The sequence below is a fragment of the Somniosus microcephalus genome, unplaced genomic scaffold, assembly GCF_052327205.1.
Source record: "Somniosus microcephalus isolate GS21.2 unplaced genomic scaffold, FLI_Smic_1.0 unresolved_chr1, whole genome shotgun sequence".
Taxonomy (NCBI): Eukaryota; Metazoa; Chordata; class Chondrichthyes; order Squaliformes; family Somniosidae; genus Somniosus; species Somniosus microcephalus.
Window position 1 is genome coordinate 6,758,574 of NW_028225179.1, and position 14,475 is coordinate 6,773,048.

Genomic DNA, 14,475 nt, shown 5'->3' on the forward strand with positions numbered 1-14,475 from the left:
GGAGGGGGCGGGTGTCCCTTTAAATGTGGAGGGGGTGGTGTCCCTTTAAATGTGGCGAGGCGGGGCCGCGCATGCTTATTCGAGGCTGCCAGTGCGCCTGCGCGGGGCCTCCGGGGAACAGGCGGAAGGCCGGGCCCGGGGAAGAGGGGGAATCCGCGGCCGGGGTAAAGTAAAGTGTTTGGGGAATCGATTTAAATCGAGGTGAGGGGGGGAGCGGAGAGCGAGATTATAAAGTAAAAGACGAGAAAAACCAAACCTGAGAGTCGGGCGGGCGGGACCTCCGCGGACGCCGAACGGAGCGGATTCAGTCGTGCGCGGGGGCCGAGTGAGCCGGAGCAATGTGATTGTGACTGACGGGAGCGCTGACCAATAGGAAGAGGGATGTGCTGGGAGGACTGAACTGGGCGGCCTGGTCCTCCAACCAATGGCGGCACGGCAAGGGGGCGGGACCTTCCTCCCCGGCGCTGAGGTTGGGGCCCGATTGTGACGTCTTCAGAGGAAGAGGCCCAATCAGGTGGATGGAGGCCCGACCCGGCCTGTGACTGACGGGACCTCTGACCAATAGAACGAGGGCGGGCCCGGGTCCTCCAACCAATGGCGGCGCGGCAAGGGGGCGGGGCCTCCTCTCCAGCACAGGTGCGTTGGGGCCGATTGTGACGCGCTGTCCCCAGGTGAGAGCAGCTCAGTCAGCACAGAGCTGGGGCTGGAATCTGGGAGAGGGGCCGCAGGCAGCGGGCCTGACAAAGGGGCAGAGCCACAACAGCTTCACAAAAAAAAATTTAAAAGATAATAATTTAAAAAAAGCTTATTTAAAGACAAATTTCCTGCAGTTTCAGAGACAGCCTTTGTCACTGCAATAATTTCTTAAATGTTTAAAAATTAAATCAAAAGCATCAAAGATAGTAGCATAAGTAAAGAAAGACTTGCATTTATATAGCGCCATTCACGACCAGCGGACCCCTCAAAGCGCTTTACAGTCAATGAAGTACTTTTTGAAGTGGAGTCACTGTTGTAATGTGGGAAATGTGGCAGCGCACAGCAAGCTGCCACAAACAGCAATGTGATAATCACCAGATAATCTGATTTTGTTATGTTGGTTGTGGGATAAATATTGGCCAGGACTCCGGGATAACTTCCCTACTCTTTGAAGTGCCATGGGATCTTTTACATCCACCTGAGAGAGCAGACGGGGCCTCGGTTTAACGTCTCCTCAGAAAGACGGCCCCTCCGACAGTGCAGCACTCCCTCAGCACTGCACTGGAGTGTCAGCCTAGCTTTATGTGCTCGAGTCCGTGGAGTGGGACTTGAACCCACAACCCTTTGACCCAGAGGCGAGGGTGCTACCCACTGAGCCACAGCTGACAACGTTGGTCCCTTAGAGGCTGAGACAGGAGAAATTATTATGGGGAATAAGGAAATGGCAGAAACATTAAAACAAATATTTTGTATCTGTCTTCACAGTAGAAGACACAAAAGCATACCAAAGATGCTGGGGAACCGAGGGTTTAATGAGGATGAGGAACTTAATGTAAAGTACTAGAGAAACTAATGGGACTAAAAGCCGACAAATCCCCTGGACCTGACGGCCTACATCCTAGGGTTGTAAAAGAGGTGGCTGAAGAGAAAGTGGATGCATTGGTTTTGATCTTCCAAAATTCCCGAGATTCTAGAACGGTCCCAACGGATTGGAAGGTCGCAAATATAACACCGCTATTCAAGAAAGGAGGGAGAGAAAAAACAGGGAACGACAGGCCAGTTAGCCTGACATCAGTCGTTGGGAAAATGCTGGAATCCATTGTTACGGAAGTTGTATCAGGGCACTTAGAAAATCATAACATGGGTAGGCTGGGTCACCATGGTTTTATGGAAGGAAATGGTGTTTGACAAATTTATTAGTTATTTGAGGATGTAACTAGCAGGGTAGATAAAGGGGAACCAGTGGATGTAGTATATTTGGATTTCCAAAAGGCATTCGATAAGGTGCCACATAAAACGTTATTACACAAGATTAGGGCTCATGGGGTTGGGGGTAATATAGTAACATGGATCGAGGATTGGTTAATGGGCAGAAAACAGAGAGTAGGGATAAACGGATCTTTTTCAGGTTGGCAGGCTGTAACTAGTGGGGTGCCGCAAGGATCAGTGCTGGGGCCTCAGGTATTTACAATCTATATTAATGACCCAGATGAAGGGACCGAGTGTCATGTATCCAAGTTTGCTGATGATACAAAGCTAGGTGGGACAGTGAGCTGTGAGGAGAACACAGAGAGTCTGTAAAGGGATATAGATAGACTGAGTGAGTGGGCAGTAAGGTGGCAGATGGAGTATAATGTAGGGAAATGTGAGGTTATTCACTTTGGTGAGAAACTTTCAAATGTTGTTTAGAGAGATTTGGGTGTCCTCGTGCAAGAAACACAGAAAGCTAGCGTGCAGGTACAGCAAGCAATAAGGAAGGCAAATGGCATGTTGGCCTTTATTGCAAGGGGGTTGGACTATAAGAGTAAGGAAGTCTTGCTCCAATTGTACAGGGCCTTGGTGAGACCACACCTGGAGTACTGTGCACAGTTCTGGTCTCCTTATCTAAGGAAGGATATACTTGCCTTGGAGGCGGTGCAACGAAGGTTCACTAGATTGATTCCTGGGATGAGAGGGCTGTCCTATGATGAGAGATTGTGTAGAATGGGCCGATACTCTCTGGAGTTTAGAAGAATGAGGGGTGATCTCATTGAAACATACAAGATTCTGAAGGGGATTGACAGGGTAGGTGTTGAGTCTGTGTGTCCCAGTATGTTTAGGATCAATCACTGGACACAGACAACAAGAATAACTTTTAACAGGTCTTTACTATTCGAAGGTCAGGGCTGAACTGCCCAGCAAATCCTTGCACATCACTTATATACCGGTGTGGTCACCACCGGTATTACAGTATTACAGTATACAGCAGCCAAGAGAAAGTAGTACATCTCTTAAGGTAGTTCTCTTAAGGTGGAACAGGTTACATACACCACAATCCTCCCTTTTTAGCTTAACAGTGTATATCCCCATTTAACATAACATAAATATATATACAACTTCATGCAAAACAGTTCAAAGATTCAGTCTCTGAGGAGGCCTCCTGGTTCGAGTTGGATAACGCCTTTCAGGGGTCTCAGATTCTCGTTGCTGGGGTGACTCATCTAGTTGGTCTCTTATGGATTGGACATCATCATCAGGTACATTCACTTCTGAGGTAGATGCTTCAGGTACACGAACTTCTTCCACGGTTGTCTCTGCCGTAACCATGGGTTCGACCCTTGTTCTCGATTCTACCAGTTGGTCAGCATGACGCCGTATTACATTTGCACCAATATCTACCGTGTACATCAGGGGTCCTTGTCTGGCCCGAATTGTTCCAGATTGCCATTTCTCGTTTTTATAGTCCCGGGCTAACACTGGTTGTCCTATTTCGAAGCTCCGAGTGGTCTTGTTATTCATATGCTGGAACTGTTTGTTTTCAACTTCCCTCTGCACATTTGGTTTTAACAAGTCCAACCTGAACCGCAACCTCCTGTTATAGAACATTATGGCAGGACTTTGGTTTGTCACTGCATGAGTGGCGTTTCGATATGCCAGTAGGAATTTGTCCACCTTGTGTTGTAGTGGAATCTGATCTTCGTTCATGGCCTTTATCGCTTTTTTGAACGTTTGTACAAATCTCTCGGCCAACCCGTTTGTAGCCGGGTGATATGGAGCAGAGGTATAATGTTTCACCCCATTCTTTTTCAGGAATCCCTGGAATTCTTCTGATATGAACTGCGGTCCGTTGTCTGAACATATTTGTTCTGGCAATCCATTTCTTGCAAATATCGTTCTTAACACCGCGATCGTCTTTTCCGAGGTAGTGGTAGTCATCTTAATCACTTCTGGCCATTTAGAATGTGCGTCCACCGCAATTAAAAACATGGAGTCCATGAAAGGACCAGCAAAGTCAATATGTACACGTTGCCATGGGGTTGAAGGCCATTCCCATGGATGCAGCGGAGCAATCGGAGGTGCATTTTGCACTTTTTGGCACCCTGAGCAGCTTTTCGTCAGCTCCTCTGTTGGTCGATACCCGGCCACCACACATAAGCCCTAGCAAGGCTTTTCATCTTGACTCCCCCCAGATGACCTTCATGCAGTTCCTTTAGAACTCTCTCTCTTAACTTAGGAGGAATAATCACCCTTGTTCCATACATCAATGTTCCTTGACAGACGGACAGTTGTTCTCGTCTTGCTGAGAATGCCGGTAACAGTGGATCACCATGTGCTGGCCATCCCTTCACTGTCACTTCGTAGACCCTGGAGAGTGTCGGGTCGTTCCTGATTTCTCTTTCAATACTTGCATTGGTGACTGGTAAACATTCGATGATGGTCGAGTGAAATAACTCAACAGGGTCAACCGTCGGTGCCTCCTCCTCTGTAGGTAGTGGCAGGCACGACAGCCCATCAGCATTACCATGCTGCTTTGTACCTTTGAATTCTATCTGATATTGATGTGCCCCTAGGAAAAGGGACCATCTCTGAAGTCTCTGTGCTGTCATCACCGAAACACCCTTCTTAGGGTTAAAAATGGATACCAACGGCTGGTGGTCTGTCAGAAGCGTAAACTTTTGGCCCTGCAGGTAATGATTAAACTTCTTTACTCCCCATACAAGGCTGAGAGCCTCCCTATCTATCTGAGCATAGTTGCACTCAGTGGAGGTCAATGATCTGGATGCGAACGCAACTGGCCTCTCCTGGCCATTTGGCAACTTGTGTGAGAGTACTGCCCCAATACGATATGGAGAAGCATCACAAGCCAAACGAATAGGCAGCGTTGGGTTGAAGTGAGCCAACACTTCCTCTGAGGTGATCAATGCCTTGCTTTCGCGAAAGGCCCTCTTACAGTCCTCGCTCCACTTCTATGGTACTCCCTTCTGCAAAAGAGCGTTCAGCGGGTACAGTACCGAGGATAAATTTGGCAGAAACTTATGGTAATAGTTAATCAACCCTAGAAACGACCTCAATTGGGATACATTATCCGGAGCGGGAGCCTTCACAACAGCTTCGATCTTGTCAGGAGACTTATGAAGCCCCTCCTGGTCAATGACATGACCACAGTACATAAGAACATAAGAAATAGGAGCAGGAGTAGGCCAATCGGCCCCTCGAGCCTGCTCCACCATTCAATAAGATCATGGCTGATCTGATCCCAACCTCAAATCTTCTATCACTCTGCATCCACCCGAACCCATGTGATCTCCCGGGAGAGGCGAAAAACCAGATAAAGACCCAATGGCCAATTTGGGAGAAAAAAATCTGGGAAATTCCTCTCCGACCCATCTCGGCGATCAAAATTCTTCCAGGAGATCACTCTGTCCCTATATTTTCTACAGTACTTACCTTCTGTAAAGGCGATCTCCACCCCAGCCAGGAACAGGAATAAAACCATCTCCTGAAATCTAACACAGAATTAGAACACAGTAGGAGCAGAACAAGGCTACACGGCCCCTGGGCCCACTCCACTACCCACAGGGCCATGACCATTCCGAACCTAGACTCATGTCCAATTTCCTGCCCGCTCCCCGTAACCCTTAATTCCCTTTACTTCTAGGAAACTATCTATTTCTGTTTTAAATTTATTTAATGATGTAGCTTCCACAGCTTTCTGGGGCAGCAAATTCCACAAACCTACCACCCTCTGAGTGAAGAAGTTTCTCCTCATCTCAGTTTTGAATGAGCAGCCCCTTATTTTAAGATTATGCCCCCTAGTTCTAGTTTCACCCATCATTGGGAACATCCTCACCGCATCCACCCGATCAAGCCCCTTCACAATCTTATATGTTTCAATAAGATCGCCTCTCATTCTTCTGAACTCCAATGAGTAGAGTCCCAATCTACTCAACCTCTCCTCATATGACCACCCCCTCATCCCCGGGATTAACCGAGTGAACCTTCTTTGTACTGACTCGAGAGCAAGTATGTCTTTTCTTAAGTATGGACACCAAAACTGTATGCAGTATTCCAGGTGCGGTCTCACCAATACCTTGTACAACTGCAGCAATACCTCCCTGTTTTTATATTCCATCCCCCTAGCAATAAAAGCCAACATTCCATTGGCCTTCTTAATCACTTGCTGCACCTGCATACTAACTTTTTGAGTTTCGTGCACCAGGACCCCCAGATCCCTTTGTACTACAGTACTTTCCAGTTTCTTGCCATTAAGATAATAACTTGCTCTATGATTTTTCCTGCCAAAGTGCATAACCTCACACTTTCCAGTATTGTATTCCATCTGCCAAATCTCTGCCCACTTACTTAGCCTGTCTATGTCCCTTTGCAGGTTTTTTATGTCCTCCTCACTCACTACTTTCCGTCCCATCTTTGTATCATCTGCAAACTTTGATATGTTACACTCGGTCCCCTCCTCCAAATCGTTAATATAGATTGTAAAGAGTTGGGGACCCAGCACTGACCCCTGCGGAACACCACGAGTTACTGGTTGCCAATCTGAGAACGAACCATTTATCCCAACTCTCTGCTTTCTGTTAGAGAGCCAATCCTCCACCCACGCCAGAATATTACCCCCAATCCCGTGATTTTTTATCTTGAGCAATAATCTTTTGTGTGGCACCTTGTCAAATGCCTTTTGGAAGTCTAAATACACTACGTCCACTGGTTCCCCTTTATCCACCCTGTATGTTACTTCCTCAAAAAACTCAAGCAAATTTGTCAAACATGACTTCCCCTTCATGAAACCATGCTGAGTTTGTCCTATTAAATTATGTTTATCCAAATGTCCCGTTACTGTCTCCTTAATAATGGACTCTAACATTTTACCAACCACAGATGTTAGGCTAACAGGTCTATAGTTTCCAGCCTTCTGCCTACTACCCTTTTTAAATAAGGGTGTTACATTAGCAGTTTTCCAATCTGCCGGGACCTTTGCTGAGTCCAGTGAGTTTTGGAAAATTATTACCAATGCATCCACAATCCCTACCGCTACTTCCCTCAAGACCCTAGGATGCAAGCCATGAGGACCAGGGGATTTATCCGGCTTAAGTCCCATTATTTTACCAAGTACCACTTCCTTAGTGATTTTAATCGTATTTAGTTCCTCCCCCGCTAGAGCCCCCTGTTTGTCCAGTGTTGGGATATTCTTAGTGTCCTCTACTGTAAAGACTGATACAAAATAATTGTTCAGTGTTTTTGCCATCTCCATGTTTCCCACCATTAATTTCCCGGTCTCATCCTCTAAGGGACCAACATTTACTTTAGCCACCCTTTTTCTTTTTATATAACTATAGAAACTTTTACTGTCTGTTTTTATATTTTTTGCTAATTTACTTTCATAATCTATCTTCCCTTTCTTAATCAATCTTTTAGTTATTTTTTGCTGTCTTTTAAAGACTTCCCAATCTTCCATCCTCCCACTAGATTTGGCTACCTTATATGCCCTTGTTTTTAGTCGGATACTATCCTTAATTACTTTACTTAGCCACGGATGGCTATCTTTTCTTTTACACCCTTTTTCCCTCAGTGGAATATATTTTTTTTGGAAGTTGTAAAATAACTCCTTAAATGTACACCGCTGGTCATGTACCATCTTACCCTTTAATCTATTTTCCCAGTCCACTCTAATTAATTCCGCTCTCATACCTTCATAGTCTCCTTTATTCAAGCTCAGCACGCTTGTTTGAGATCCAACCTTCTCACCCTCTAATTGAATATGGAACTCAACCATGTTATGGTCACTCATTCCAAGGGGATCCTTTACTAGGACATTTTTAATTAATCCTGTCTCATTACACAGGACCAAATCTAAGGTTGCTTGCCCCCTGGTCGGTTCAGTTACATACTGCTCAAGAAACCCATCCCTAATACACTCAATGAACTCATCCTCAAGGCTGCTCTGCCCAATATGATTTGTCCAGTTAATATGATAATTAAAATCCCCCATAATTATAGCTGTTCCCTTATTACAAGCCTCAACTATTTCCTGATTAATACTCCGTCCAACAGAGTTGCAACTGTTCGGAGGCCTATAGACTACACCCACTAGTGTTTTTTTCCCCGTATTATTCCTTATCTCCACCCAAACTGTTTCACTATCCTGCTCCTTTGACCCAATATCATTTCTCTGTATTATAGTGATTCCTTCCTTTATTAACATAGCCACCCCACCTCCTCTCCCTTCCTGCCTGTCCTTCCTGATTGTTAAATAACCTGGTATGTTTAATTCCCAGTCATGGTCACCCTGCAGCCATGTTTCTGTAATGGCCACAAGATCATACCCATATCACAGAATCACAGAAACCCCACAGTGCAGATAGAGGCCATTTCGGCCCATCGAGCCTGCACCGACACATATCCCACCCGATCCCCGTAACCCCTACACCAACACATATCCCACCCTATCCCCGTAACCCCACATATTTAATCCCCCTAACACTAAGGGTCAATTTAGCATAGCCAATCAACCTAACCCGCACATCTTTGGACTGTGGGAGGAAACCGGAGCACCCGGAGGAAACCCACGCAAACACGGGGAGAATGTGCAAACTCCACACAGACAGTCGCCCGAGGCCGGATTCGAACCCGGGTCCCTGGCGCTGTGAGGCAACAGTGCTAACCACTATGCCACCGTGCCGCTTCTGAAAGAATTCACATTTCTGGCGATTAACTCGAAGACCATATTCTTTCAATCTGGTGAGCACCAGTTCCAAGTTTGCAAGGTGTTCCTCGTCATCATCTCCTGTAATCAGAATAACTTCCAGGTAACATTGTGTACCTGGAATTCCCTGTAATAGCTGCTCCATGGCCCTCTGCCAAATTGCTGGAGCCGATGCCACTCCAAAAACCAGTCTATTATACATAGGTACAAGCCTCTATGCGTGTTGATCGTGAGATACTGGCGTGACTCTTCCTCAACTTCCATCTGTAAGTACGCCTGCGCCAGATCTATCTTGGTGAAGTGTTTCCCGCCAGACAACGAAGCGAAGATATCCTCAATCCGCGGAAGCGGATACTGCACTGTGTGAAGCACCGGATTAACAGTGATCTTGAAATCTCCACAGATGCAAACCTTCTCCGGTTCCCCCGGCTTGTTGCTCGATGAACGCTTCATGACGGGGACAATGGGCGTGGCCCACTCACTCCAGTCTACCTTAGACAGTACTCCTGAATGTTCTAGCCCTTCCAGCTCAGCTTCCACAGCAGGTCGTATTGCTTTGAAAAATTTCGGGTTTGCATGTTCTTCGACCTTGATGTTTGCCGTAATTCCTCTCAGTGTTCCCAGTCCCTGTTGGAACACCTCTTTAGCCTCGTCCAATATTCTGGACAATCGTTTAGGTTTGACATCTTTTGTACCGGAATCTACCGTTAGTGCTTTTAAGGAATGCCAGTCCATATTTATTTTCCTTATCCACTCCCATCCCAGAAGTGGTGGACCTCCCTCAGGTAGCACATATAAGTCCATTCCTCGGCTTTCTTTGCCCTTGTGGACCACCTTTACCTCTATCTTCCCGATGGGGTATACTCTTTGCCCCGTGTATGTTTTCAATACAATCTCCGTCTCCCGTAGGGGAATATGTGGGAATAACCTTTTGTAATCTTTCTTATTCATGACCGTCAATGCCGATCCAGTGTCCAACTCCATCTTCACTTGGACTCCTGCTATCTGAAGTGTGACCCAAATTGTTTGGCGGTCTGCTTCCTTACCAACATTGTCTACTCTTAGACTACCCAGTTCATTACTGCTGGAGTCTGAATCTGACTTCTGTTCGTTCGAACTGTTCTCTGTCACCTTGTGTACCTTTCTGTACTTTTCCTGCGGTGACTTTTTGTTGCTGGTCTTCTTTCCTGACCGGCATACTTTAGCTATGTGACCAAGCCTGCCACATTTTCTGCATTCCTGATTTTTGAACCAGCACTGGTTCTGATCGTGCGTTGTCTTTCCACAACGATAACATTTTACTGTACTTAAGACCATTTGATTGGTGCAGAGTTCCGGTGACCGTAGCTGCATTTCCGCAGTGCCTCTCGCTGCGGCTTCTTGCGATGCTGCAATAGTGACAGCTTTATCAAGCGTAAGATCATTCTCCTCAAGCAGTCGCTTTTGTGTTCCTTCTTTTGACAAACCACACACAAATTTATCTCTCAGCGCATCTACTAGTCCTGTTCCAAACTGACAGTACTTCGATAGCTTACGTAGTTCAGTTAAAGATTCAGCGTTGCTTTCGTCTTTCAACTGCGTTCTCCTGTAAAATTTAAATCGTTCCACTATCATCAGCGGCGTGGGGCTTAAATGATTTTTCAGGACAGTAACAATATTCGCGAAAGTCTGATCCATCGGTTTATTTGGTGATATCAGGTGCTTCAATAGCCCGTATGTCTTCACCCCCATTGAGCTTAATAAGGTTAGTGCTTTCTCATCATCTGGTACCTTATTTGCTTTACAATACACTTCCATACGTTCTACATACGTGGTCCAGTCTTCGACATCACTATCAAAGGTATTAATGCTCCCATGTTTAGGCATCCTTGCAAGTTTTTAAATTTTTCTTTTTTTCTCAAAATGGCGGCTTCCCGCACTTGTCTCCTTCCCCCGCCTACTAAAATGGCGGCTTCCCGCGCTTGGCGGTCTTTCCCGCGCTCGTCTTCTTCCCCCGCCGACTACAATGGCGGATTCCCGCGTTTGCCTTCTTCCCCCGCTGGCTGCAATGGCGATTGCCTTGCTGCTGCCGTTCTCGCCTCCCCAGCAGTTCTCACTCCCCGACACTGCTTTGCCTCGCAGCCCCGCTTGCAGCCCGGTCCTTTACACCGGCTGTGTTTGAATTCTCCGCGGCTCTCGAGCCTAAAGCTTCTCAACTCCCCGACGCTGCTTTGCCTCGCAGCCCCGCTTGCAGCCCGGTCCTGTACACCGGCTGCGTTTGAGTTCTCCGCGGCTCTCGAGCCTTAAGCTGCCCCAGTCGCTGCGCCTCTCGGCCTCGATTGCAGCCCGGCCCTTTCTACTGGCCGTGGTCGAGCTCTCCGCCCTTATTCCTCCGTTTTCCCTCCCCTACTTCGCAGTCAACGCGGCCGACTTTCTGCTCGTGTCGCTGATCGGCTTACCCACCACCGTGGTAGAAGGGATGATCACTGCCTGTCGCTGATGGAGGGCTTCGTGGTCAGAATTCTTTTTCTTTTTAACCCGGGTTCTCGATGCCTCCCGTGCGATGGTGCTCAGCAGGATGATGAGGGCGGATGCCTCTTCTCGACGCCCGTTTTGAGGATGAAGCTGCCTTGGATGTAAAATTGCCACAGGGTAAGATCGGACTCGTCGCCACTGTTGAGTCTGTGTGTCCCAGTATGTTTAGGATCAATCACTGGACACAGACAACAAGAATAACTTTTAACAGGTCTTTACTATTCGAAGGTCAGGGCTGAACTGCCCAGCAAATCCTTGCACAACACTTATATACCGGTGTGGTCACCACCGGTATTACAGTATACAGCAGCCAAGAGAAAGTAGTACATCTCTTAAGGTAGTTCTCTTAAGGTGGAACAGGTTACATACACCACAGTAGGTGCCGAGAGGCTGTTTCGTCTAGAACTAGGGGTCACAGTCTCAGGATAAGGGGTCGGCCATTTAAGACCGAGATGAGGAGGAATTTCTTCACTCGGAGGGTTGTGAATCTCTAATTCTCTGCCCCAGAGGGCTGTGAATGCTGAGTCTTTGAGTATATTCAAGGCTGAGATCGATAGATTGTTGGACTCTGGGGGAATCAAGGGATATGGAGATCGATGATCAGCCATGATCTTATTGAATGGTGGAGCAGGCTCGAGGGGCCGAATGGCCCACTCCTGCTAATTGGCTAAGGGAGAGGAGGCAGTGAGCAGTGCTGAGGGACGTTTTTCTGACTGGAGGGAAGTATGCAGTGGGCTCCCCCAGGGGTCGGGATTAGGACCATTGCTTTTCTTGTTATATATAACTGACCTGGACTTGGGTATAGGTGAACAATTTCAAGGTTTACGGATGATACATAGAAACATAGAAGATAGGACCAGGAGTAGGCCATTCGGCCCTTCGAGCCTGCTCCGCCATTCAACGAGATCATGGCTGATCATCCAAACCCTAGCACCCGGTCCCTACACCGACAGCCATCCCACCCAAGCCCTATCCGCGTAACCCCACGTATTTAATCCCCCCTAACACTAAGGGCCAATTTTTATCATGGCCAATCAACCTAACCCGCACATCTTTGGACTGTGGGAGGAAACCGGAGCACCCGGAGGAAACCCACGCAAACACGGGGAGAATGTGCAAACTCCACACAGACAGTCACCCGAGGCCGGATTTGAACCCGGGTCCCTGGCGCTGTGAGGCAACAGTGCTAACCACTATGCCACCGTGCTGCCCTATTTACTATTTACTATGTTGCCAAGTTTTGTGAGTGTAGTAGCAGCAGACTTCAGAAGGACAGAGACAGACTGTGAAATGAGCAGACACAAGGCAGATGAAATTAAATGAGGATAAGTGTGAAGTGATGCACTTTGGAAGAAACAACAGGGAGAGGCCGTATAATCTAAATGGGACTATTTTGAGGGGGTGCAAGAGCAGAGGGACCTGGGGGCCCATTGATATACCTATCAATTCGTCCAATGAAAAGCGACGAGTTAAGAAAGTAACTATAGGTTTTTATTGACTAAATAACAGAGCCCACCCTCGTGGGTGATCGGATCCAAGAAGGAGGAATACCAGCCAGTCGACCACCTTTATACCCGGGCAGGTAGGCGGAGCCATGGGCGGAGTCGGCAGTGGTCAGCCCAGGTATAGCAGCGTGACAAGAGGCGACCTCGTACAGTGATACAACAATGAACAGTGATAACTATAGGGAAACGATCTAACAGTGATAACTATAGTGTAACGATAGTGAACGGTAAAAGTGGTTTACCACATTCACCCCTTGTTTAGATTTGAGTCCGGCGGGGTGAAGTGTACTACCAGTTCTGGTATGTCAGTCTGTCCGGAGGCCTCGTAAGCCTGTCTGATCGTCGCAGCGCCGGTGTTGCGTTCTCCGGTGTTAATGCTGGCGTCTGCGAGGTATGCAAAGGCGCTTGGGGTTCCGGCGTACCGTCTACCTGGGCTGGAATTGGGGGGGTGGTGGGGGGGGTAGCGGTGGTGTCTCCGGGGTGCCCGAGGGTGCGAGGTCTCGTAAGGAGACTGTGTCCTCCCGCCCGTCTGGGTATGCCACGTAGGCGTACTGGGGGTTGGCGTGCAGGAGGTTCACCCTCTCGACCAGGGGGTCCGTTTTATGGGCCCTCACGTGCTTTTGCAGCAAGACAGGCCCCGGAGAAGTCAGCCAGGTTGGTAGCGTGGTTCCCGTAGTCGACTTCCTGGGGAAAACAAACATTCGTTCATGGGGGGTGGCGTTAATGGCAGTGCAAAGTAGTGACCGGGTGGAATGCAGCGCCGCCGGGAGGACCTCCTGCCAGCGAGCGGTTGGGAGGCCCTTAGACTTTAAGGCTAAGAGGACGGCCTTCCATACCGTCGCGTTCTCTCTTTCCACCTGGCCGTTCCCTCGGGGGTTGTAGCTGGTGGTCCTGCTAGTGGCGATGCCTCTCGCTAGTAGGAACTGACGGAGTTCCTCGCTCATGAAGGAGGTGCCCCGGTCACTATGTATATAGTTTGGGAACCCGAACAAGGCAAAGAGGTCGTTCAGGCATTTAACGACTGTGGTGCTGGTCATGTCTGGGCAGGGGAAGGCAAAGGGGAAACGGGAGTACTCATCAACAATGTTGAGGAAGTACACATTACGGTCAGAGGACGGGAGGGGCCCCTTAAAATCGATGCTCAAGCGCTCGAAGGGGCGGGTGGCCTTGATCAGGCTTGCTCTGTCCGGCCTAAAGAAGTGCAGTTTGCACTCGGCACAGGTCTGGCAGTTCCTGGTCATGGTCCTGACCTCCTCGATGGAGTAGGTCAGGTTGCGGGCCTTAATGAAGTGGTAAAGCCTGGTGACCCCGGGGTGGCAGAGGTCGTTGTGGAGGGTCTGAAGTCTATCAATTTGCGCGCTGGCGCATGTAATTCGCGATAGAGCGTCAGGGGGTTCGTTCAGCTTACCAGGCCGGTACAAGATATCATAATCGTAGGTGGATAGCTCGATTCTCCACCTCAAGATCTTGTCGTTCTTGATTTTACCCCTCAGCTTGTTATTAAACATAAAAGCGACCGAACGCTGGTCGGTGAGGAGGGTAAATCGCTTGCCTGCGAGGTAATGCCTCCAGCGGCGTACCACCTCCACAATCGCCTGGGCCTCCTTCTCAACCGAAGAGTGTCGGATCTCAGGGCCCTGTAGGGTCCTTGAGAAGAAGGCCACCGGTCTCCCCTCCTGGTTGAGGGTAGCGGCTAGGGCGAAGTCGGATGCATCGCTCTCCACTTGGAAGGGGATGGACTCATCCACTGCGTGCATAGTGGCCTTAGCAATGTCTCCCCTG

At 48.3% G+C, this 14,475-nt stretch overlaps 1 protein-coding gene across 1 annotated transcript in view; it reads right to left on the reverse strand.

The window, feature by feature from the left end:
- LOC147093360 (uncharacterized) overlaps positions 1–336 on the reverse strand; it is a 42,569-nt gene extending 42,233 nt beyond the window's left edge. Inside the window, exon 1 of the mRNA XM_085974290.1 lies at positions 257–336. The gene's annotated coding sequence lies outside the window, so the exon portion shown is untranslated. The remainder of the gene's footprint in view (positions 1–256) is intronic.
- Positions 337–14,475: the final 14,139 nt, after the last annotated feature.